Below are 27,380 nucleotides of genomic sequence, written 5' to 3'. Positions count from 1 at the left end.
TGGTTCAATATCACAAATTATACATGTCTCCAATGTGAAAAAAGAATCCTCACATTATGTTACATTACCATATATAAGAACATAACATATATGGCAAAAATTGATCCTACAATCACACTCTGCCAAAAAAAAAAAAAAAAAAAAAAAAATGGAAGAAAGAAGACAAGTTATTACATTAAATTGTCACATTAATGCCTTGAAGAAGTAGGCGAAAGAGAGGAAGATGAAAATGGGGACAAAGGTTCAAACTCTTATACATAAAAAAATATAATTATATGCATTTATAAATGTATAAATCAACACATTTATATTTAATATAAAACCATTACCTTTGAAACTAAGTTCTTCTAACCAACTTGGCGGGCCATGAAACTATTCTCCCTTAGCTTGTAGAAGGTACAAGTAATATTTGCACGCCCTATATAAGGTCACATCAGTATCAAATACAACCTTGACCCAGATTTTCCAACATTCGGTTCTAATAGGAATACCATCCACACATGATTTTTTGTTCGTAGAATCGATAACTTCAATAACAACTACATTTGGTTCACTCCAATGTAATAATTCACATTTTGATCCTTCTAAATTTTCTATTGGTTGAATATTAGGAGTGACTTGAGGTGAAGCTCTTGCATTTCCATACTATAAATCAGAAAACAAATGAGAGAACTATAAGTGTAGGAAAAATAAATGAGTCAATGGAAGTAAAATTACTTTTTGGAACATTTCTTCTAGACTGGGGCATTCCAGAATTTCAATGACACATCAATCTGTTTAAGTTATAATGTATAAGATGTCTATTTGAATTCATGTCGATCATTCTATTATCATCCTACAATTAATGAGGACCCAGATCTATTTCAAAATTCTAAATAGTCTACATGTATAAAAGGTCTAGAGACCAATTTGTCTCCCTATTACCATTGAAAAATTTCAAATAATTAGTGATGACCTAGATCCATATCAAGCATAATCTTTGGAGACTATAATTGTGTTTAAAAAATGCGGGTTGGTTATCATTTGGCAATGGAATTGTAGGAATCGGCTAAACTTAAAACATTTTTTGTTTGAACAAATTTCCTATTGTTACTGCTTTGTTACTCTAAACAAAAATTTATGAATGATGAAGTATTATTCAGTTTAATAACACCTCTCAATCTTAGTATAATAGAAGAATAAGCAACCAAAACAAACTATTCATTTTACTGTGTAAAGTAATGCAAGGTAGTAGTGCTCACAGAGGGATAGGATAGAAAGCGGTGATGATAAAAGAGAGTAGAGTAGAAAAAAAAAAAAAAAAATTGTGGTTCAGTAGTAATGCTCAGGAAAATTAAAAGAAAGAATATAATAATCATGAACATACGTCATATATGTGACTATCACATTGGAAAAATAAAAAAAAAAATGAATAAATATTACACTAGTAAAGGGTCAATACCTTTAGAAGAGTCCATATACTTCAGCATGGAAAGTCATAGTGATGTTTGATATATTAACTCCTGTACCTTCCTTTGATTCCTATACAAAAGAGTTTGAGCTCTTAACCTATTAAATTTTGGATTTCATATACCAAAAAAAAAAAAAATTTATATAGTTATAAAATACATTAGTAACATGTTATTTCCACTGTGAAAGAGATATGGAACATAGAAAATTTCAATGTAGAAAATGAAACAAAGGTATATAGGAAATATTTATTCTAAACAATCTAAATAAAAATCGACAAGTAAATGAGACATGTTGGAAGATGAGAACCAAACCTATCACGCCCCAAGACCATAGGATGCGATTAATAAGGTTAAAAGCAAAAATTGGAATAGCAGTGCTCAACTAAAGAAAAATTTTGCTCAGTGGTTATACAAAAAATGATAGAAAATTCAATTTTTATAGGAACGAGGAAAACTAAATTCTTTAGAAGCTAGACTTAGAGTAAAATGTGACTGAGCCATTCCCGGATACTGGAAATACACCAATGAAAATAGTTTTTAGAAGGAAGAAAGTTTTCATAGCTTGTACTGAAATCCCACCAAGTGTCGAACTTTGGCTTGCTTGGTCGTTTATGGAGCCGATAAAGCGACCTTTGTTTCTAGAAATTAGAAACAAGAACTAACAAAATTGGAAAGTTTCATAATTTAACGATGTTAGGAAGTTAGTCAAATCATTTTCTTAAAATCAGTCCCCAAACTGTGATAAAAAAAACTGGGCAGCAGATAATCAATGATTTTTATAGAAATATCCACCTGTTCAAAAATTATCAAATTTTACAGGGAGACTTTAGGCAGAGAAGGGAATGTATGGTAAAAATTTTGTTTCCAAGCAAGAACTAAATAAATTTTAAAATAGAATTTTAGAAAACTCCAACGGTTGCAAGAGTTAAAGAATTTCCTCCAACTGACCATAGATGATAACTTACCCCAAAATTGAGATAATGAAAGTTCCTTAACAACAAAAGGAGTATATAGCTAACAAGCTAGAACATATTTAACGCAAATCAATGGGAGGAACAATTATAAAAGATACTATCTTTTTAAATCATTTATTTACAATATCTCCTCATAGGTTTATTGACATATCTAAGATCTTAAATTGGAAGTTTAAAACTACAAACATGTTAAGTTATTTATAATTACTAATCATAATTCTCGATTACCATTACAAATTGTATACAACATTACCTTACAGGAATATAATGAAAAAATTATTCTAAGATCTTAGATTGGAAGTTTAAAACTATAACCATGTTAACTTATTTATAATTACCGATCATAATTGTCAACAACCATTACGAATTGGAAAGAACCCTGTAAATTATTATGATTCAATAATATTAAACATAATTTAATACGATTCAATAATATTAAATCTCTGAGTTTGGAAAGGGATGGAGAGAACATTTCAAAAGAACCCTTTAAGAACCTCTTCTCAAACCTTTGGAAAGAACTTGTAAATTACCAAACAAAACTAATGAAATAGAATTTAATACGATTCAATCATATTAAACCTCTGAGTTTGGAAAGAGATGGAGAGAACCTTTGGAGAGAACCCTGTAAGAAAACCTTTGGAAAGAACCCTGTAAATTTGGAAAGAAGAAAAGTTAGGAAAGGGATGGAGAGCTCTGACTTTCTTTGAAGGAAATATATATATTTTCTATATTTTGGGAGAGAAGAAGAAAGAAGAATGACGTTGAAATTTGGGATGTTCAAATTGAATTTGCAAATTGGTGTTGAAATTGAACAGTGAAGGACTCTGATTTCGTATATATGTGTATATATATATATTTAATATTGTATATTTTCATAATACCTATTTTTACTAGAACACTATTTTTTTATTTTTTACTACTGCTACAGTATGAACAGACGGGAATCGATCTCCTGTTTGACAGGAGAGGATTTCAGTCCAAATAGATGGGTATGTAACACTACCTAACAGATTGAGTTATTGGATAAATGGGCAAGCAACCACTTGTTTCAGTTGGTATTAAAGCCAGACCCAATCCTTGATCCGGTGTCACGCCAAGCGCCCGACCCGGAGGGCGTCTGGGTATTCACCCCAGATAGGCAGTGTGGTCCGACTATAACAAGGGCGTTGCATGGGTTTGGGTAGGGGAAAATGTAATAAAGGTCATTTGTCCTACATCGGATCCAGATAGGAAAGTGATTGGGTATAAATGGATGGGTATGCAGCACTACTCAACAGTTTGAACTTTTGGGTAAATAGGCAAAACGATCACTCATTTCAATTAGTTAGTAGAATGTCCAACTCTCCGAACGAGTGTGCCATGTTTTAAGTCCCTCTAATTTACCGTGTGCCATGTTTAAGTCCCCCCTCCCCTCGTTTACCGGGATATATAATATAAAATAAAAAAGAGGGAAGAGCATAGCAAAATAACGTCCCATAAGAGTCATCCATTTTGAGAGTACTCCTACCAAGTTGCAAACAACCTTTTTCTTTGTTGGGTCTTGGCTTCACTCATCTCTTTTCATACTGCAAAATGGTTTTTTAATAAAAAATAAGGTAGAGCAACGAACTCACTATCACTAGAATAAGTATTTACTATTACTCAAAAAAGAAAACAAAAGATGAAAAAGTACTCACAAACTAACAGAGTTAAAAAAAAAAAAAAAAAAAAAAAAAAAAAAAAAAAAAGACTAATCTTAATTATCAAGGGAAAGTGAAAAGAAGAAACTAAGAATATCCGAATGAGAGGGAAAAAGCACAACAATCACAGAAAAGAAAAAGGAAGAAACCGGGAATGTCCCACTAAGAGGAAAAAAACACAATGTATTAATTTGAGTTCACACACTTGTAGAGGCACCATTGAAAGCAACTCTTTAAGAACATATTAGAAGGAAAATGAATTTTTGGACCAAACTTTATATGTAATGTGAAAAAAAAGACTTGTTCTTATTTATGGGGGTAAACCATAAATAAGGCAGAAGAGTTGCAATGAATTATGTTTTTAATTGATTATTCATACGAAATACAAACAAGTGGAGGTTTTCACTCTCTTATTTCTTGTATAGTTGACCAATTAAAGCAATTACTCGATGTAAAAATCATTTTCACCGTTAAATAGTATGATTTCTTCCTTCTAAGATAGGAGAACTTTCTAAAAAAAACTTAATCAAATATACCTACAGAAAAAGAATTAATTGCAACTTGTTATTGCCCCCACCCACCAGTCACCACTACACGACCTAAATGACTTAAGGTTGACCTGATGTCAACTTTATTGTTTCTAAAATCTCAACCAAAGAAGCAAAACAGAGCTCATACTTGCTTATCCTTAAGAAAAATAATGGCAGAGTTTGTTGTTTCCTTCGCTTTGGAAAAGCTTCAGAGCTTGGCAAGTGAAGAAACAAGCTTGTTACATGGAGTAGGCGTTCAAGTTGAGCAAGATTGTTAGATTCCGCGTGGCTGAAAGGAAATTCGAAACTCTACAACTTCGTATTTTATAAAAATTTCATGGAAAGGAAGTTTACTATGTCAAAACTGGGATGTAAGACGACACGAATTTTAGAGTCTGAGTTTGGAAGATTTCCTATTTCCTATTCTATTTTGGGGTGGTTTCAAGGGCTATAAAAATAGGATTTTATTCACTACTAGAGGAGAAGAAGAGGGGCATTGATAGTTTAATGATCTTGAATTTTTCTATTTTCAATTTTCTGCGATTCATTGATAGTTTAATGGACACCATGGGGTGTTCCGGGTGTGTTTGAGAGTTGGTTGGGGTATTTTCGTGAGTTCAGGACTCTTGGAAATGTATTGGTTGCTATTTTGGCATCTTTCCATTTTTTGGGCTGGGAGATTCTAGGTGGGACCCATTATTGGATTTGTTGAGCACGAGGATTTTAATTCGGGTTTATTGCAATTCATCCATTTTTAATTGATGCATTTTTATGTGGTAGCATGTTTAATTTAGTGGTTGTAATTTGATTTGTGTATATATATAAGTTAATGTTAATGAAGATATTTTCTTAAGGCATGGGACCCACCATTATGATATATCATTGTATATGGCCTAAAGTCCATTAGCAGACTCTCATTTTTCTCATTCTTCATGCAACCTCTTTCTCTCTCCTACATGAAACCCATTTTTCTCTCACTACATCACAAATTATAAAGCTTGATTTCTTAATCTTCCGTTTGGAATTTGATTTTGCCACTTAAGGCAAAGTTAATGAGCATATCGAGATCTTCGTTTTGATCTAAGCAAAGTGCTATTGGGCCATTATTTGGGATTTCAAATTCTTGGGCTGATTTGGGACTTTTTCTTTAAATTGAGGTAGGGGTGTTCCAATCTACAATCTCTTTGATTTTTGTGATTCATTCCCCTATAATTGAAGTATGATATTTTTAGTTATGATTATTTCTTAAAAAATTGTCATGATGTTATATATATGAATTTTATCTCCATGTGACTTTCATGTTTAAGTGATACGTGTGTGTATTAGTTGTTGATTTGATATGACAAGCATGCTTAAGTGATTGAGTTAATGTTTTAAATGCTTAGTAGCTGAAAATTCGTGAATAATAAGCATGCTATAATTTTGTGAGAATTTTCCTTAATTGGTATGGAATATTGTTAAGGTTAAATTGTATGAGATTATGGCAATTTGAGAAGCATGAAGCATTCATGCATTCCATTGGGAAGGAAAAGGAAAAAATGTTTGAAAAGCAAATGAAAATTATTTTTAGGAAAATGTTTTGAAATGGTTTACGAAAACTCGAGCGCCTAGGAGTTGCCTAGTGGTCCGTGGCATTAATATGGTCTAGAGAGGTTAGGGAGAGACCCTAGCGAGGTTGAGCTACCTAGGCCCGCGATGCCTTGAAGTTACTATGTGGTTAGGGATAGCTAGCCAATCCTTGTCTCGTGATGCCACGGAGTTGCCATGGGTTGGACTGCACTAACAATTTAAAAAGGTGAAACAGAATTGTTTCGAAAATAGGGAGCGACATTGGCATGATATTGCATCTCATTGCATACATTCTGTAATTGTGGTCGGATAGCAGGTGTATACACTTATTTTAGTTGTTATTGTGGAAATGTTCCCTAATAGCATGATCGCGTTACTTGTACTCTATACCTTATGTGGATTCACGGGGTCGAAAGAGGTGTGTCTTAGACACTTCCTATTGAGTGGCTGGTTCACCCCATCATATTATTACATTTTTTAGGTCACGGGAAGGAAGTGGCGGACAACGCTCCTCCACAAGTTTGAATGGGTTAGTGAACTGTTTCGACATCTTTTGTATTTGTGATCTCATTTTTTTTGTATAAGCCTTGAGATGGCACGTATATCGTGTATTGACGTTGGAATTAACCATAGTGCCCTTAGACGACATCAGGTTCAGGTAAGGACCTGGTTAGCGATTCGTACCCTGCTTAACTGTTTAAGAAACATACTTACTTACTTAATTGTTTATATGTTCACGGTTTTAAAAGACATACTTATTTGCTAAGTGTTCACATGTTTATGTGTTTAATTGTTAAAATGTGTGTTATATGGCCATAAAGATGAAATGTATAAATAATTAAAAACATATTAATTATGATATGATGACAAGTGTGATTTAGGTGGTATTGGCAAGTAGTGAGCACAGTAGGTGCAAGCATATCTCGTGTGGTATTGTGACGGTTATTAGGCAAGGTTATGCGAGTATTTTTTTTTAAAAAATGAAAAATAGGGTGTTTAAATTTTTTTTTTTTAAAATGATGGGACATGGTTGTATCATGGTATAGAGTATGGTTATTATGTATGTGTGTTTACGTGTGTACACACGGCTAGGTACGGGATGGTTGCTTGTACGGTAGGGTGCTTGTTGTGGCATTGATGGTTGTGTGAGTTTTGACCTGAGCAGGCGAGGAGCTCGGTTGCTCCAGGGTTGTTTGGGTTCCAGTTCTTATCGAACGAATGGCTAGGATTTTTAGCTCTTGGATTGAGCTATTCAGTGCATGGTTGCTTTAGTTTTCTCATTGTTTTTAGGGTGTAGTGCTTGGGGCACGACTTTTGAATGATTGCGTATGGCATAGTGTGACGTCCAGGGTGAGACGTATGAGTTTCATGTGTTAGTGCGTGGGTTCCTGTGATCGTGGGGGTCAGATGTACGATGTGAGGTTTTCATGAGGCATGTATAACTTTTAGAGGCTAGTGTTCGTGGCTTACGTTACAGTTTGGTATGAAGGTTCCTTTCGAACTGGTTTGTGAGAGATGCGATAGGGATTGGTAAAGTTTTGAGCTTGGTTTAGGGATCATGGATGTACATTTCGAGTGCACTGGTGCGTGTTGGTTTTAATTGTTGAGGCGATTTGTTGGACTCTGTAAATCTAGGGTAGCGCAGGCATTGACTGAAGTCATGCCAGTGCTGGTGACCGATGGTTAGAGGTGGTTCATTTTGTGATCTTGTTAGAGTCTGTTTTAGAGACTAGTTTATCAAAGAATGATTCCCATTCCATAGAGCTATGGGAGTGTGTTGCGAGTGATTGACTCTCAGTGAGACGATTGCTTGGCTCAGTCGATGAGCCGGGTTATGGGTTGGCACGGTTATTGAGAGAGTCTCGAGGTGGTGTATAGTGGTCAGTTTTAGCTGTGTAGTGCAGGATTGTACGATAAGGTAGGTAGTAAGGAAGTGCTTGGTCGTTTGCGAATGGAGTGATAGATGATAGGTATTGTGTACCAAATAGATTGTGTTTTGGAAATTAGAAGTTGTAGGATGGAATTGTATTCTAGGTATGTTTGGAGTATCAGTTAATAGTGCTGGGTGTTTGAGGATCAAAGAGATAGACTATCGATTTGAAATGATTAGGACGAGGGTGATCCCGTAGGCTTAGCTGGTAGTCCCATTTGACTTTATCGAGGCAAAACGTGTTCTGAGGAATGGTGAAGAAGGGAGGTAATGATGTTGAACCAAGGGTGTGAAGTTTTCTTGCTTAGGCAAGTAGATTGTCTTGGGAAGAATGGTCGGAGTAGCCGATTAAGTGTTAATGACTGATTGTGTTGTAGGTGGTTTAATGAGACATTTGGATGTTGAGCATTCTAGTTTTTGTGTTCATTTTTCCTTTAGGATTTGTCGGCATGGCATTGCCGTATGGAGGTTCTTTTCTGGCAGTATATAATGGTTACTGAAGGGAGTATCGAAAGTAAGGCATATTTTCTTGTTGTGATGGTGTTATCCTAGGGATGCTTGTATGGAGATCGCTTGGCAGTAGCCTGTTGAGTCGGTGGGACCTGAGTTCGAGTTATAATTTGAGGATGATGGTAGTAGAGGCGTTATGACGTGATGTCTTAGTATTGATGAGCAGAATGGTTTAAGGTATGATCCGAGGGTGGATTAGAGAGTATGAGTTGTTTATTGTGTGTTTTCAGGTAGATGATGGGATTATGCACCAGGTAGATGATGGGATTATGCACCAGTTGAGGCGATTGTGGACGGTTTAGTCTTTAGAGCCAATGAGGATGATGTTGCCAGATAGGCACCTTTTTCTTTTGACGAGTCAGTAGGTTGTTGTGATTGAGGTCACGGGTCTTGTGTGTAAGGTAATCGAAGCAATATTGCCTGGGAAGGAAGAGATGGAATGGGTGGTAAAGTGTCTTTTTATGGCTTAGAAGTTGTCACTTGGGAGTGACAAATTCTAGATAGAATGGGATGTGGTGTCTAACGTACTGTGATTGTTCCTAGTGTTAATACGTTGTAAGCAATTGGTGCTCTATCTGATTGGTTTTGGTTAGCATGGGTGTTGTGGGGTAGCGTATGCGAGGTTCCGGTGTTGATTGTGTATGACGGTCCGTTAGTGGCGAAATTGCCTAGATTGGTGTTTGTAGTTCTATATGGATATCCGGTTAGTTCTTTTCCTTGTGTGTAAGGAGTTCATTTCATCTCAGGTAAGATTGGGTGTCCACGGTTAGACGATTGGTGAGTAGTGTGTGACAGGGTGTTGAGTGCATTCAAGTACGAGTCGTTAGTCTCTTGTGAGAGCGGGATTCGTTACCCTTTCTATTTGTTCTAGTATTGACAAGGACGTTGTTTATCGTAAGTCTTATTCTCCATTTAGGAGTTGTACGCGTCTGCGGATGGACGGACCTATGTGTGGTTTGTTACGTTGTTAGAGTTCACCTATAAAGGTTTGGTTGTTTGGGTCGACTCACTCCCACGGAGGGAGGTGGGGTCTTTAGTCTTGGTGGTGCTTATTTTGAGAGTGGTTTCGACCAGTGGTATGTGAGGCACGAGTTGCCGAATAGGGATTGTGCATTTTTAGTGTTTGGTACTAGCAGTGATGGCTAGAGGTGTGTCGTAAATTGTAAGTTTGAGGATGGTTAAGCGATATGATGTGAGTCATGTACTCGGATGTTTTTATAGATATCTGATTTGAGTAGTGTCTTAAGGATGAGTATTGGTGTTGTTTGGGGATTAAGTAACTAAAGAAGTGAATATGTGATTCTGTTGAGGAATAATGGGAATGATTAATTTTGGTTTTGAGGTTTCAGGTAGGAGATATTCATATTGCGTGTTTTGATGAGGTGAGAATTGAATCGAATGATGTTATATAGTTCTTTACCTGGTATGGGTGTTATGAGGTGATCGAAGGGCTTTTGGGTTGGTTGATGATTGTAATATTTAATGTTATATTGCTTTTAGCTTGTTATGGGTTGTAGGATTAAGACATGATTGGGATTTTTAAAGTAGGTATGATAAGCGCCGAATATTGTATGTTCAAGCACCCTTATTTGCATTATTTAACTTTGATAGATTATTCTTACCATTAATTTCATGAATTTCTTGAAGGAATGTAGCAATCTTTGTGTTGTAGCATTCCATGGTCACATATTTATGTTGTTTCCCAAGTTAATCTCAACTAGCATGTTAATAGGGTAGGTAGTGAATTCACTTCCCTAGTCCTCTCTACCTAGAATTTCTTTTCTCTTAATTACCTTGCAAATATTGTTTTATGCAATCAATTCCTAAATTCTAAGTGACAAACCAATCAAAACTCTATACCCCTTTCATTAAACTAAAAGTGAATTTAATGACCTTGGTTGCCATAAACTAGCAGTCCCAGTGGTTTGACTTACCCATTCAGTAGCCTTATTTTACAATGATTTGTGCTATTGCAAAGGGTTGATTTATTATAGATCGAGTCTTAAATCGATCAGTTTTTGGCACCGTTGCCGGGGACTGCAAACGGTTTTGTAATCGAGGCTTTAGGATTAACTTTGGTTTGATTGTGAATATTGTGTTCTTGTGGATATTTTCTTGTTGGTTTCGACTAATTTGTGTTTCATGTATTCTAGTGAGATTCTAGGTACTCAAGGCTTACTGAGCGAAGGCTAGCAAATTTGTAAGTCTAGACAACTTCGGGTAAGTTTTCGAAGTTCTACTTTCAAAGTTGTGAATATCTTGCATGTGTATAATTTAGAGATACTTAGCTTGTGGAGCCCTTGTCGAGGCTATTTTAGTGTTTGTCTATATTACAAAGCATCGGTCCTTGTCGTGGCCATTTACTTTTCTGTCCTGATTGATAATTGAGGAGAACGGGAACATCGTATGTGGATGTGATGGTGAAGGGATATCATGTTTGTTGTGAATTGTGTAGTTGATGTTGGGTCGTAGGTTACTATCCCTGCCTACTCTTAAAGTGCCAATTGATATAAATTCACTTGAAAGAACTCTTAGAAGAAACCTTAGGGAATTAAAAAATTTAAGAGGACTTGATCTTGAAATTAATACAATGGCCAACAATGAGGGAAATGTCGGGAATGAGGGGATCCATAATGATAGGGCTGAAGTTCTAAATGCTCCTATGACTCTAAGAGACCATTTCATCCCTACAACTTATGCCTCTCCCTCTTGCATAGCGATGCCAAACATTGAGGCAGCCCAATATGAGATCAAATCTAGCATCATCTAAATGCTTCCATCTTTTCATGGCTTTGAAAATGAGGACCCCTGTAAGCACCTTGATGAATTCCTTGAAATATGTTCTACCATCAAGCTGAGGGGCTTCCCTGACAATGCTCTCCATTTGCATCTCTTCCCATTCTCCATAAAAGAAAGGGCAAAATATTGGTTGAACTTCCTTGCTGCAAATTCCATCACTATATGGGTTCAATTGCAACAAGAATTCTTTAAAAAATATTATCCAGTGAGCAAAACCAATCTAATGAGGTGTTCCATTCTTAGCTTTTCACAAAGCGATGGGGAACAACCTCATGAGACTTGGGAAAGACTTCAAGACCTCCTTAGAAATGCCTGAACCACCTAATTTTAAAATGGCAATTGGTGCAAGCTTTCTATGCTGGTTTAACTGATACCCATAGATTCATGGTTGACTTATCATGTGGAGGGATGTTCATGTCCAAAAGTGCGGCTGAGGCATGGACCCTACTTAAGAACTTGAGTGAAAACTCACTGCAACATAATTCTCGTAGTGCTCCGACCTCAACCAATATAAAGAACACCAACTCTTGTCAACCAAAAACAATGCGAGAAGAATCCTCTCAAGTGGATGCCATAGCTCATAAATTCTATCAATTGATGGCACCACACATCTCTCCTTCATTGTCTCAAAATTCGGCAAGTGCGGTATGTGTATCATGCACGAGTCCTTTCCATCTCTCGGAAGATTGCCCCACACCGAAGCAATTTCCTAATCCCATTCAAGAGCAAGCAAATGCGATGTTTTCCAGGCCCAAAAACAACCCTTATTCAAATACCTATAATCCAGGATGCAGAGATCATCCAAATTTCTCGTGGAGGCAACAAGTCCCACAAAATTCACAATTTCAAAATCAAGGGCAACAAAACCAGCCCTTTTCTCAATTTCAAAATAGGCCATTTCAGGCCTCTTCAAGCTACCGTCCCCCTTATAATCCTAATGTCTCCAATCAACCTCTTGCATTTCCAACTGATGAAATTCTCGCTGCAAACAAGCAAATGATGGAATCTCTAAACGAGCAAATGATAGAATCCAACAAGAAACTGTTGACATCATTGTAGCCCACTCTCCAAATGGTTCATTCTCATACTCAGTCCATTGCAAAACTTGAAAATCAAGCAGGACAAATAACTACTTTAATGAACCAACTTCTTTAAAGAGATAAGGGGAAGCTTCCCGCTCAACCATTTGAGAATCCTAGAGGGATGCATGTGATTGACGAAACCCCTCATTCGAGTGGGTCTACTCATGAACAAGTCCAAGCACTCACCACCCTTAGGAGTGGCCAAGTTGTGGACAACAAGGTTGATGGAGGGAAAGAAACAATCGTTCCTTCCAAAAACCCAAATCTCTGCTCTTGTAATCTAAATCTCACTCCTAAAAATCCAAAGTCTAATGCTGAGAATTCCAAGCTTGTCAACCTAAATGTGAAGACGTCTTATGAGCCTAAGGTTCCGTTTCCTCAACGTCTCCAAGAGTCGACACATTTTGGGAACAAAAATTGTAAAATTCAAGACATGTGGGAAGTCTTCAAGCAAGTAAAAATCAACTTACCTCTCTTGGATGCTATAAAGCAAATCCCTCCCTATGCAAAATTTCTCAAGGATTTGTGCACTCAAAAGCGCACTTCCAAAAATTATTTGCCAAAGAAGGTAAGATTAACTGAAAATGTGAGTGCAATCATTCAACATAGTGCTCCTCCAAAGTATAAGGATCCAGGCGCCCAGACTATCTCGTGTGTCATTGGCGACAGCAAGATAGAGAGGGCCTTCCTTGACTTGGGAGCTAGTGTAAATTTGATTCCATATTCAGTTTATTTATAACTTGGGTTAGGAGATCTAAAGCCAACCTCTGTGGTCTTACAGCTTGCCGACAGATCAGTCAAGCATCGACGGGGCATTTGTGAAGATGTCATCATCAAAGTGGACAAATTTTACTTTCTGGTAGACTTTGTGGTTCTTGACACCGAACCGGTCCATAACCCAAAGAAGTATATTCCCGTAATCCTCGGTAGGCCATTCTTAGCTATGGCTAACGCTTCAATTAATTGCCAAACCGGGGTGACAGACATCGCCTTTGGAAATCTGTAATTCAAGCTCCACATTTTCCATGCCACTCAACATCCTTCGGAAGAGGATGATTGTTTTCTTATTGATGTGGTAGATGAAGTGGTCGAAGAATCTTTTCCTTTCATTCTAAGCAAAGATCCTTTGGAAACTTGCATGTTACACTTTGACTTCTCCAACTTTGATATTAACCAATCCATCTAAGAAGTAAACTCTTTGTTTGACATTAATGCTATCATCAATTGTCCTCCTTGGAAAGTGACAAAAGAACCACTTCCTCAGCTTTTCACTACTCCTCCGGCCCCTTCCTTGAAATCTCCACCACAACTTGAGTTAAAGCCGCCCCTGACCCACCTCAAATATGTGTTTCTTGGTGTAAGTTAAACTCTTCCGGTCATCATTGCTTCGGACCTTTTAAAAGATCAAGAAAATAGCCTTTTAGCAGTGCTACAAGTGCACAAAGAAGCTATTGGTTGGGCAGTGGTTGATCTGAAAGGAATTGACCCTTCTATTTGTATGCACCGTATTCATTTGGAGGATGACGCCAAACCTTCTAGAAAGGTGCAGCGCCGGTTGAATCCTAACGTGAAGGAAGTGGTCATGAAAAAGTGATCAAACTACTAGATGCGGGAATCATCTACCCCATCTCTGATAGTAAATGGGTAAGTCCCACTCAAGTTGTTCCCAAGAAATCTGGTCTCACCGTTGTTGAAAATTCAGCGGGCGAGCTTGTGCCACAACGCACCACCACTGGGTGGCATGTGTGCATTGATTACCGAAAACTTAACTCTACCACCAGGAAAGATCATTTCCCACTCCCATTCATTGATCAAATCCAAGAGAGGTTAGCTGGCCAAAGCTATTATTGCTCACTTGATGGTTATTCCGGCTATAACCAAGTGGCAATTGATCCGCACGATCAAGAGAATACCACATTTATATGTCCCTTTGGAACATTTGCCTATAGGCGCATGCCCTTTGGGATATGCAATGTACCGACAACTTTCCAAAGGTGCATCATGTCCATATTTTCCGATATGGTTGAAAAAATCTTGGAAGTGTTCATGGATAATTTTTCTGTCTTTGGATCTTCCTTTGACTCCTGTCTCTAAAATCTATCCCTTGTGCTTCAAAGATGTAAGGAGACAAATTTGATTCTAAGTTGGGAAAAGAGTCATTTTATGGTCCAAGAAGGCATTCTCTTAGGACATATCATTTCAAAGAGGGGAATTAAGGTCGACAAGGCTAAAGTTGAGTTAATCTCGAACCTTCTTCCTCCCAATTCCAACAGTCAAATCCGTTCCTTCCTTGAATATGCCGGCTTCTACCACCGCTTCATTAAAGATTTTAGCAAAATCTCTAGGCCCTTGTGCATTCTTCTTGCCAAGGGTGTTCTGTTCAATTTTTATGAAACCTGTTTGGAAGCTTTTAAGAAGCTCTGTTCTCTTCTCCCATCTGCCCCAATCATGAAACCACCCAATTGGTCTCTTCCATTTGAGATCATGTGTGATGCATCCGATTATGCATTGGGTGCGATTTTGGGCCAGTGTGTGGACAAGCTTCCGCATGCTATCTATTACGCTAGCAAAACTCTCTCTAATGCTCAGTTAAATTACACCACCACTGAAAAAGAATTGCTAGCTGTGGTGTATACCTTGGATAAATTCCATTCTTACTTTCTTGGATCCAAGGTTATTGTCTTTTCGGATCATGCCGCTCTTAGGCATTTGCTCGCCAAAAAAGAGACCAAACCCTGCCTAATTTGATGGATACTCTTACTCCAAGAGTTTGACATTGAGATCCGGGATAAAAAAAGGGACAGACAATGTTGCCGCAGACCATCTCTCTCGCTTACTCATTGAGAAATCGTCTGAATTTGCCACGGTTCGTGATTCCTTGCCGGATGAGTAACTATTTCAGATTTCCCATTCAAGTCTCCCTTGGTTTGTGAATATTGTCAACTATCTAGCGGTAGGAAATATTTCGTCCAATTGGTTCAAACAAGAGAAAGACCGGTTCTTTTCCCAAGTCAAGCATTTCTTTTGGGAAGATTCAGAGTTGTTCAAGTATTGCCGGGACCAAATCATCCGGCGATGCATCCCTGAAACCAAAACCACAAGTGTCCTAAATTTATGCCACACTCTTGCTTGTGGAGGACACTTCAGTGCCAACAAGACCGCTGACAAAGTCCTTCAAAGCGGATTTTATTGGCCATCCTTGTTTCGGGATGCTTACAACTTCTGTAAGTCATGTGAGCAATGTCAAAGGCTCTGATCCATGTCCAGGAAAGACATGATGCCCGTTACTCCCATCCTAATTGTTGAAATTTTTGATGTGTGGGGGATCGACTTCATGGGGCCATTTCCATCTTCTTATGGCTATGAGTGTATCCTTGTAGCGGCGGATTATGTGTCCAAATGGGTTGAGGCCGAGGCTACCAAAACCAATGATCATAAAGTCGTGATCAAATTCATTCAATCCAACATTTTTAGTCATTTGGTACACCCCGGGCATTCATCAGTGACGGCGGATCGTACTTTCAAAATCGTTATCTCAAATCCATCCTTGCTAAATACTTTATCATTCATAAGGTTGCCACACCTTACCACCCTCAAACGAGTGGTCAAGTGAAAGTTTCTAATCAAAAAATCAAGCATATTTTGGAAAAAACAGTTCGACCGGACCACAAAGATTGGTCCTTAAGACTGAACGATGCGATTTGGGCCTCCTGGACAGCGTATAAGATGCCCATTGGCATGTCACCATATCGACTTGTCTTTGGTAAAGCTTGTCATCTCCCAGTTGAACTAGAGCACCGTGTTTATTGGGCCATAAAAAGGCTCAACTTTGATCTCAAACAAGCCGGCTCTACTCGTAAATTGCAGCTCAATGAGCTTAAGGAAATTCGGAATGATGCGTATGAAAATGCCAAAATCTATAAGGCAAGGACTAAAGCTTTTCATGCCAAGCACATTGTCAACAAGTCTTTTGCCCTTGGATAAAAAGTTTGGCTTTTCAATTCTCGCTTGAGACTCTTTCCCGGTAAACTCCGTTCATGGTAGGATGGTCTATATATCATCACTTCCGTCTTTCCTCATGGTGCAATAGAACTTCAAGATCCTACCGATGGATCTCTCTCTAAGGTTAATGGTCAATGGCTTAAGCCTTATGTTGACAGCATAGTCCCTATCCACAAAGTAGATAAAGTCCTATTAACGGACCCAATTTACGAGGACTAATGCGCGATCTTGGTTCGTCTAGCTATCGACGTTAAATTTAGCACTCATGGGAAGTAATTCTTCCATCTTCTGAGCTTCCCTCTTCCAAGTGCCAATATAAAAAAGAATTTTTCCGGGAATTTGCTAAGTTTAACCAAAATGTGCACTTTTCCGGAATTATCTCATTTATCATTCCTGCGGTCACATTTGGTTTTCTTCATCATTTTCAGGTCCCTGTACCACTTCTGGAATTATTCAAGCTCATTCAGGCATTTGTTTCGTCTAATCCAAAATTCAAATGACATTCGGATCTCTTGGCTCTCGCTTGTGCACTTGAGCACCGACTCCAGTTCCGAAGGTTCCGCATGATTACTAAGACCCCCTAGAGCTTTAAAATTCATGTTAAGTCGCCTTCGATCCCAACCCGGCCTTGGTAGGCCAGGATTTACTGCAAAAAGCAGCTTTTACATAGGCCTACGGGCACCCGCCAAAGCAGGCAGTGGCTCGGCATTCCTGCGGGCGCCGGCCAGAATTTCGCGGGCGCCCGCCATTTAGGGCAGTAGGTTCATCAGCTCCCGTGGGCGCCTGCCGCCCGTCACTACTTATTCTAAAATGGGCTTACAAGCCCATTTTGCCTCTTATAATCCTTCCTTCTCTCCCTCTCAACCTACGACCCCCACATCTCTCCCTTCCCATCTCACTCTCATTTCAATCTCTTCATTCATCTTCATCCATCTTCATCCTTCATCAACCTTCCTCTTCCTCATTCCATTATTCCCCACCAAACAAAGGGGTATTTCATTGTTGGGTAAGTCTCTTTTCTTTCTTTCTTTCTAATTTTGGATCAATGGAGGATGGGATTGATATTGTAAAAAATTTGCAATTGTTTGGGATTGTATATTGTTGATTGCAGGTCCAAAATTATTGGTTTTTCTATCTCTAACCCACTTTTGTCTCTCTTCCTAATTTTTTGTGCACACCAGGTGTTAGACAAAATTCCTAAACCAGTTTTTAAACTCAAATGGCGCCCAAACCATCTTCAAAGTGTGCTCGCTCATCCGAGGGGCCTTCCAATGTGCCTCTCATGCCAAATTGGGCTGATTGGCCAGTCAAAACCGAAGCCAAATTCGACATCGAAAATGGTTTCAAAAATAATCCAGAGATGGCATGGGCAGTCTGTGAATTGAGGGAGCGTGGCCTCAAATCTCTTTTTAAGCCACGTGCTAATGTATACTATTCGCGTGTGGTCCGCCTGTTTTTCTCAAACTTATTCCATTCCTATGTGGAGTCGAAGATCATCAAGACCACCATTGATGGCGAGGCTTTCGAATTTACTCTCGATGATCTTGCTGCGGCTTTAGCTTGCCCACTGGCATCGCCGGTGGATGATACGGGCCTACCCCTACATGTTGAAGCTCCAGCTCAGCTGTCATTATCGGACATTGTGAGGGAGATTTGCCACAATCAACACACCTGCAATCGAACCACAAGCACCAATAAATCATTCTTGTCATACCGACTGTGGTTTCTGGACTCGGTCCTGGCCAAAAACGTCCTTTTTGTGCCGGGCCATTCCGAGCGTAAGGGGATTTTTCTGCAAACCCTCTATCCCGCTGAAAAGGAGCATTGGTTTTGTGTCCCATAGCTTATCTGGGACCAAATTCTCAAGATTTACAATGAATTAATTTTGGTCAGGTCGAGCAGCACCATCACTTGGGCATTTCCATTTCCATATCCTGTCACCCGGCTGCTCAAAAATGCAGGGTTCAAGCCCTCGCGCCATGAGGAGAAAAAGAAGGACGTGTTTGATTTCAACCTTGGGGTCTGGAAGTCAAGCACTGTCCAGCTTAAAACGTCCAGTCAGGCCCGCAATGGGAATGCATTGGATTGGGGTGCGCCGGCTCCCCTTATGGCTCTTGCTTCCCCTATTCATGATGCCCCCGCTGCTCCGGCTGCCCCGGTTGTGCCACCACCGCCTATCATGACCCAAGCTCATTATTATAATCTTAGTGCTTGCTTTGATGCATTTTACATGCGCCTCGAAAGCATAGAGAGCACTGTTAAGGCGACTCAGAAGAGTCAGCAAGTTCTGAAAGGCATGCTCCAGACATTGCTTGACCGTGCTCCCGGTGCACCTGGTGGATCATCCTCCACTCCGATGATGGAGTGATTTTATAATTTTAGTATCTATTTCCCTTTTCAGTAGTACTTTTTTGATTTATTTTGGGGCCGTTTTTGGCATTTATTTTCCAGTTCCTATTTTGAACTTATAACTGCAAATCTTTTGCTACTTTCCATGGATTTTTGTTTCAAGATAAATAAATTGCAGTTATTTCTACTCATTTTTGTCTGGATTCATATGATGTTTGCCGTGTATAGATGTCTTTTGACAGGTTTCTGAAATCAAGTTTGGGGGCATGCTTCTGGAATTCACAAAGTGGTTTCTTTTTGCACCGCCACTGAATTTCCTCCTTCACTTGGTATTATTATTCTATGTACCCTCTTTTCTATTCCTTTTCCTTCTTTTTCTTCTCACATTGAGGACAATATGACATTTAAGTTTGGAGGTGCATTGTAAGCATTTTTGATATTACATTTTTGGATATTACATTTTTGCTCGCATGACCTTAACTTGATTCATGTAAGTTAATAAAATCATTTTATTGGAAGTAATGATAGTGTAATCATGGAACTCATTGTAAATTGAACATGTGTTTAATACTTTGTGTGTAGAAGCCAAGTTAGTTTTGAAAATAAAAGAAAAATCTGAAATGATCATGTTAATTCACGATGGTTTGTATAAATGCTTCAATTAGATTTTCGTCAAATTTCTTACTCTTTTATGCTTCACACTGCATAGATGCACATCAGAAACCTAATTGTGAGGTATGTAACCTAATTGACCTTGACCTTGACACAGTTGATGTGAATTGATGACCCTAATGAATGGATACCTTTGATATGTTAAAAAAAAAAAGAAAAAAAAAAAGAAAGAAAAAAGGGGCTATTTTGTAATGAAATAAATAATGATAATGACCAGTTTGAGTTCGTAGCCTTGCCAACTCAAGTTATTAAGCCCTAGGAGTGTTTTTACACTTAGCACCCTAAAGCCGTCTAATGAGTACTGAAAAGTGCATATTTAAACCCCTTAAGCTTAGGCATTCTAGTATCTTTATCTATCATACTTTACCATTTTCAGGCACTTAATTGAAGCAATTCTGGGATTAATCAAAGAAAGGAGCAAAGTGGAGAAAGAAGGAAGCAAATGAAGCCAAAAGTGGCAAGCAGCTAAGTTCGATCGATCCAAGTTCAAGGTTCGATCGATCGAACAATGATCAATCTCAGCACTTCAAGATAGATCCAAGCCTTGGCCCAAAAGCATAAATTTCCAAAAGTTCGATCGATCCAATACTATCCTTCGATCGATTGAACACTTTTGTCCTTATTCAAATGATTGATCCTATCCATAGCTGTACCACCCATTAACCACTTTTGTCCTTTTCGCATAAATATCTTGGATTTGTCTTTTTCCAAAAAGCTCAGCTAGTTGGATCGATCCAGCCTAAGTTCGATCGATCCAAGTTCAAGGTTCGATCGATCGAACTTCCTCCAGTGTGAAAAAGTTAAAATTCCATCTCATTGAAAGTTGTCCTTTATCCAATCATTAGGGAATATTGTGTGCACGACCCCAGCTCATTTTGGGTGTCATTTTAACCTACCTATTTAAGGATAATGATTGCTTTTACAAGAGGGAGCCAAGATTATTTTCATATCATCTTTTGGAGAGGAAGCTTAGAGGAGGAGGAGGCTAGAGACACCATTGGAGACTTTTCATCAACAAGGAGCAGATTTCAACCATGGAATTAGCCCTTGAGGGTTGGAGCATCATCACCATGAGTGGCTTGACATCCTCTTGGGGCTAGAGTTAGCCCTAAACATGTTTTTTATATCTTAATCTTGTGTATTATTGAGGGATTAGTGTTGTAATTGATGTTTTGACACTTCGATATATATATAGATCTTGTTTATCCAATGATTTATGTGGTTTAATGCTTCCAATTGGTCATTTCATTATATCCATATGTCTATGTATGCTAAAATAGATGTTCATGTGCTTATCTCTAGATTTTGTGTTATTGATGCATGTCTATGTGTATTGATGCTATAGATTTGGAGATTGTCAAAACATTATGCTTAAAAGAATGCTTTTGTGATTCTCTTGATGGTTCATACTTATCTCTTGATGGATTGTGCCTCTCCCCTAGTTTATTTTCATGCTAGTATTGTAGATGTAGTGTAGTTGTAGTGTAGTGTTAAATGGGAGGACAATCTATGATTGTTATTTGATGATCCACGCTTTTGAATGCAATTAGCATATGTCTCTATCCTTGTGATGTATTTGGATTGTGAGCTTAATGAAAGGATTAATGACTTGTTTTGATTTATTGTGCCTTTCACATGTTGTTTAGACAATATATGCTTCATTGCTTAGATATATTGTGCCTTTCACATGATGTTTAGACAATACATGCTTAACTAGTCATCCTTACTTGTAGAATCAACCAAATACACACATACCAATATTGCAACTCACTATTTGCCCTCATTAATCACTTGTCAATGATATAGAAATGCATTGCTTGGTGGTGATCTCTAAATTGTAAGATCTCTCTCTCTCTCTCTTACTCTTAATTGCACTCTTTTGCCATTACTTAGTTTAATTTAGTTGCTCTTTTATCAACCAACCAACCAATTGTTTGATCACTCGACCTACTAGCCCTAATTGTGATTCCATGACATTGGTCATTCCCCATAATCCCTTGGGACGATCCCTACTCACTCTTGCTACTTTAGTAGTAGTGTTGGTAGTGGTTTTTATAAATTTAAACTTGACCTAAAAGGCTTTTCTTGAATCGCACATTCACTGTATATAGGAGCGGCCCGTTTCGTCACCGTCCGGTTTGGGAGTTGCTGGCCTAACACTTGCTACATGGGTTGGTTAGAAAGCTTAAGGGATTTAGACATTGCACGGTCATTCACAAAAATTAAAAAAAAAAATAAATATGGTTCGTTGGAGTTTGTAGCCTTGCCAACTCAAGTTATTAAGTCCTAGGAGTGTCTCTCACTTAGCACCCTAAAGTCGTCTGGTTTGGGAGTTACTGGCCTAACGCTTACTACATGGGTTGGTTAGAAAGTTTAAGGGACTTCGGCATTGCACGACCATAATACGTATCATGTTAAAAAAATAATAAAAATAAAAATAAAATAAAATAAAATAAATAAATAAATAAATTTTTAGCAAGCAACAAAAGTTGTATTGTGAATAAAGTCATGCCTTAGAGACCTCATTCAAAAGGTAATTCAATGAATTGAGGGCTTGTGTTCTTGAGATTGGAAAAAGAGGGTAAAAGCCACATATTGGGAATCCGGTTCACTTTCAATGAAGGTAGAGTTCATTTCTATTTAAGAAATGACAATTGAAGTATTTATATAGACTATAATGCTGATGCATGAGAGTTGAAGCATGTTTAGCCATTTTGTTATATCAAGGCTTTATATATGCAAGGTAGTCTGCTTAATGAGTCTGTCTCCAATTTTCTGTTGTTCCAAGTTACATTTGAGCTTTGTAGGTATTTTCTTGCTCCATGATTGATGCATGTTGATAGCATTTCAAATGTTGTCATTTTTGTTAGGTTCTGTATTTTGGTTTTGCTATGGGACTAGCAAAATGTAAGTTTGGAGGTATGATAAGCGCCGAATATTGCATATTCAAGTGCCCTTATTTGCATTAGTTAAGTATATTAGTTAATTATAATGTATAGTTTAGCTTTATCTATTTATTTCCGTCTTCTTTTAGGTTGGTTCCCCCGAAAATGGTTAAAAGAGCGGTCTTGACAAACTCTTGAAGAATCAAAGCATGTCATTGTTGGGGACCATCATTTTGGTCAAGTTGCTTGATTCAATCAAGTGTGTGAGTTTTGCGGCATAGTGCTTAGGATCAAGACCGCGTCAAACGGACCGATCCAAAGTGGCTCAAGAAAGGAGGGAAGGGTTTGAGGCGAAGCACGGCGGGTACCCGCCGCAGATTCGCGGGCGCCCGCCAAACACTCCAGGAGCATTCCTTCAACCGCGGGGCCCCGTTGTGTCTCGCGGGCCCCTGCCAGCAAGCACCGCGGGCGCCCGTCGTAGATCTGCGAGTGCCCGCCAAACATTCCAGTGGCCATCCTCGGATGTCATACACCAGCGGGCACCCGCTGATCTGTAGATAGCAGATCAACTGCCCCTGAATTTGTGCTGAAAGTTGTCCCCTTGACCCTTTTCTGTGGTCCTGATTTCTCTTAGGGTTGTTGGGGCACGAAAATAGAGTAGAGGGAGATTATTTTGTGTTAATAAGGGGCTTGAGGCTTAGAATGGGGGGATCTCACATATTGGCAAGCTTCTAGAGAGAGAAAAATTGTAAAAGAGAGGATTTTTGTTTCTTGAAGCTCTAAGCATGAAAATGGAGGGACTCTTCATCCTTTCTCCTTCCTCTAGTGCATCCATGGGCAACTAACTCCCTATCTAGGGAGGTGATGAAGCCCTCTCTAGTAAGCATGTTCTAGTCTTAGTTTATTTTAGGGAAAATGATGCATATATGTGATTACTTCGCAATCTAGATGTTACACTTGATGTAATGAATCTAATTTCTTATAAATGATTATGATGAATGTATTATCTTGTCTTAGATCATATTTTCTCATGATTGTATGGCTTATATTTTCATAGTGACAATGGAAATGAGTTTGTGAAATGGGTTTCTTGGCATATTGTATGAGAATCTTGATATTCCATAGCTTAGGACCCCCTTTGATGGACTATTCTTGACTCTTGACTTCATGTGCTCCTATTATGTGACTGAAGGCTTGATAATCTCTAGCTTAGTAAGCATGTCCAAGGCTACACACTAATTTAGGTAGTTCAAGCATGTGCAACTTTGATAGATTATTCTTACCATTGATTTCATGAATTTCTTGAAGGAATGTAGCAATCTTTGTGTTGTAGCATTCCATGGTCACATATTTATGTTGTTTCCCCAAGTTAATCTCAACTAGCATGTTAATAGGATAGGTAGTGGATTCACTTCTCTAGTCCTCTCTACCTAGAATTTCTTTTCTCTTAATTACCTTGCAAATATTGTTTTATGCAATCTTTAATTCCTAAATTCTATGTGACAAACCAATCAAAACTTTATACCCCTTTCATCAAACTAAAAGTGAATTTAAAGACCTTGGTTGCCATAAACTAGCAGTCCCAGTGGTTCGACTTACCCGTGCAGTAGCCCTATTTTACAATGATTTGTGCTATTGCAAAGGGTTGATTTATTATAGATCGAGTCTTAAACCGATCAAGGTATGTGACTGTATAGTTGTTAAGGATTATGTAGCGTAATGGATTGATAGTGAATGGATCTCATGGTTGTCTTGTGGACTATGTAAGATTGTGTTTGAGGTTTAGACCTGAGGACAGAAACGACGTCTGTGTTGAGGTCGGATCGATGATGAGAATTGCTTGGCCAACTATTTCCCCTGAATCAGTCCCTCTTTAACATGATGTTTGGTCAAAGGTCAATGATTGTTTCATTTTGTTAGGGACAGTGAGAGCATTATACTGTTCATTATGTCAGTGTGACAGTGTAGATTCAGGTGGTTTATCTATGTTGACAAGGTGTGTTAGGTAAGACCAAGTGCCCAATAAAGGGTTTGCGATATGATCATTGATTATTGAAGATCTTGTTTTGAGGATTTGTGTCCATGGTATAGGATAGTACATTTTATTATTTTGGTGACTCATGATTATATAGTCATTGGGATATTCGTTGTTTAGTTATCTTGAGGTTGTTAAGTGTAATGATTGTCAAATGGTGCAGTTGGTTGTCGCTTGTACCGATATGTGACGGTATAGCTATGCCTTAGATTGCGAGTGCTTGGTCCGATAGGGATGTGTAGTTTTGAGTTGAGATTAATTGTGAGATGGACAGGGTTCCTTGTATGGGGTTTTATGTGTCTTTTAAAGGATAAACTGAGATCGGATGCTTTCATGTTCAAGGATCATGCCCGTTCTTCTTTCGGGCTCCAAATGCTTTGCGTGGCAGTGTAGAGTGGACCGATGTCCGTTTTGAGTCGGGTGTAGAGTCTAGTTGGTTTTGTGTTTTAATGTTATGAGTGATGAGTATCCTCATAGGGTGGTGAGCATTGTGTTTTAGTGGCAGTGGTGTGTGATTGCCTATTGACATCCAGTGTCAAAGGCAATAAGGTTGGTGAGCTCATAGTCTTGTGGTCGTATGAGGTGCTTATTGGGAAAGTCTGTGGTTGTGGGCCTCTTTCTTTAAAGAAGGTAGATTTCGAGGACGAAATCTTTTTAAGGAGGGTAAATTGTAATGATCTCAATTTTTTCTATTCTTCGTTTTCTGCGATTTTTTGATTTTTCGGAATGTTTTTCATCTTGTCTCGTTTGCGTGCTGGACGCCGGGTGTGTTTGAGAGTTGGTTGGGGCATTTCCTTGAGTTTAGGACTCTTGAAAATGCATTGGTTACTATTTTGGCATTTTTTCGTTTTTCAGGCTGGGAGGACCTAGATGGGACCCGTTACCGGAGTCGTTGAGCACGAGGATTTTAATTTGGGTTCATTGCAATTCATCCATTATTAATTGATACATTTTTACATGGTAGTATGTTTAATTTAGTGGTTGTATTTTGATTTGTGTATATATATAAGTTAATGTTAGTGGAGATATTTTTTTAAGTCATGAGACCCACCATTATGGTATATCATTGTATATGGCCTAAAGTCCATTAGTAGACTCTCATTTTTCTCATTTTTCACGCAGCCTCTTTCTCTCTCCTACATGAAACCCATTTTTCTCTAACTAAATCACAAATTATAAAGCTTGATTTTATAATCTTCCATTTGGAATTTGATTTTGCCACTTAAGGTAAAGTTAATGAACGCGTTGAGATCTTCGTTTTGATTGGAGCAAAGTGTTGTTTGGCCATCATTTGGGATTTCGAATTCTTGGGCTGATTTGGGGCTTTTTGTTTAGATTGGATAGGGGTGTTCTAATCTACAATCTCTTTGATTTTTGTGATTCATTCCCCTATAATTGAAGTATGATATGTTTAGTTGTGATTATTTCTTGAAAAATTGTCATGATGTTATATATATGAATTTTATCTCCATGTGACTTTCATGTTTAAGTGATATGTGTAGCGACCCAAAAAGATACCAAAACCAATGGATGCAAGAATGCTCCATGATTCAAATCATCAATTCAACAATAAATTTTTCACACATACTATCCAACATAATTTTCTAAAACACATAACTCATTCTTTCAATCAACATCAATTTAACATGTTAAGCATTTAAAAACATGAATTTAATTTCACATAGGTATATATAATCACTACACAAAAAGTAACAAGTAATCATGTGTTCCATAACCAACATTTAAACTAGTTTTGCAAGAGATTATACAAATTGAGCATGCTTAACATTAAATTAAACAAGAAAACTCACAAAAGTACAAGAATTTATGTATTAGAACACCTCTACCTTGGAAAAGGAATTTTCCTCACTAGATCATCAAAGCCTCAAGCTCCCGGCCTCCTCTGCAACCTCGCAGCTTCTCTCTGCAAACTCTCGTCTCTCTGTGTCTCTCTCGGCTCATTTTGTTTTCCTCTATTTTTCTTTCTCCTTGTATCATTACCAAAGTTGCAAAACAGTTTCTTTATAAAGACAATTCCACTGACACCCAACAAAAACGCTCACCACGCAAATAAAATGTCAGCCAATAAAACCCACGTGAAGGACTAGGTTCAAAGAATTTATAGCCACAAAAACAATTTCGTGGGCCCCACTAATCATTACTTTTTCCTTTCTTTCTTCTTTTTCCCTTTTTCTTCTCTTTCTTTTTCTCTAAATTTCCGACTGGCAGCACACGTTCTTCTTATCTCAAGGCAGATGCAATATATATATATATATATATATATATATATATATATATATATATATATATAAATGCTTACAAAACCACATCAAGCTTCTTAGTGGACCCCACAAATTGAAAACATCAAAACCCATTCTTCCCACATGCGGCTAACCTACTCCTTAACAAAAGCAATGCATATTATATATAATATATATATAATTCAATTGCATAAAACAAATCCATTCCCACTAAAAATCTACTAATGGACCCCACAAAATTCATTACCATTTCAAACTTATCTTCCTTTTCTTTCTCTTTCTCTTTCTCTCTCTGAATTTCGTCCAAGTGCCCATTTTCCTTCACCATATGAAACTGATATTATAAATATATAAGTACAAAACCAAAGCAATTCTAAAAAAAATCTCCAATAAAAATTAAATACTCAATCTTAGCAACTAAAAATCATGGAATAAATTAAATTAAAATCTTAAAAATCCAGGTTATCACAATATGTGTGCATATTAGTTGTTGATTTGATATGAGAAGCATGCTTAAGTGATTGAAATCTTGTTTTAAATGCTTAGTTGCTGAAAATTCGTGAATAATAAGAATGCTATAATTTTGTGAGAATTTTTCTTAATTGGTATGGAATATTGTTAAAGTTAAATTGTATGAGATTGTGGCAATTTG

The 27,380-nt window shown here is 37.9% G+C and overlaps 1 long non-coding RNA gene across 2 annotated transcripts; it reads right to left on the bottom strand.

Annotated features, from left to right (window-relative positions):
* On the bottom strand, positions 1–26,449 carry LOC132299632 (uncharacterized). 2 transcript variants are annotated; one of them, XR_009480158.1, is made up of 3 exons: positions 26,315–26,449; positions 1,442–1,521; positions 1–645 (listed from the first exon to the last, which is right to left on the bottom strand). It is a non-coding gene; the product is annotated as an uncharacterized LOC132299632 (long non-coding RNA). The 2 variants fall into 2 exon arrangements; XR_009480161.1 differs by having other exon boundaries at positions 1–418.
* Between the last annotated feature and the right edge of the window lie 931 nt (positions 26,450–27,380).

Source organism: Cornus florida, unplaced genomic scaffold (genome assembly GCF_030987335.1).
Source record: "Cornus florida cultivar Cherokee Brave unplaced genomic scaffold, ASM3098733v1 CherokeeBrave_3.0.0_Hap2_Chr01, whole genome shotgun sequence".
NCBI classification, from domain to species: Eukaryota; Viridiplantae; Streptophyta; class Magnoliopsida; order Cornales; family Cornaceae; genus Cornus; species Cornus florida.
The sequence above is the reverse complement of the archived record's forward strand: the minus strand, read 5'-3'. Positions and strand labels throughout refer to the sequence as shown.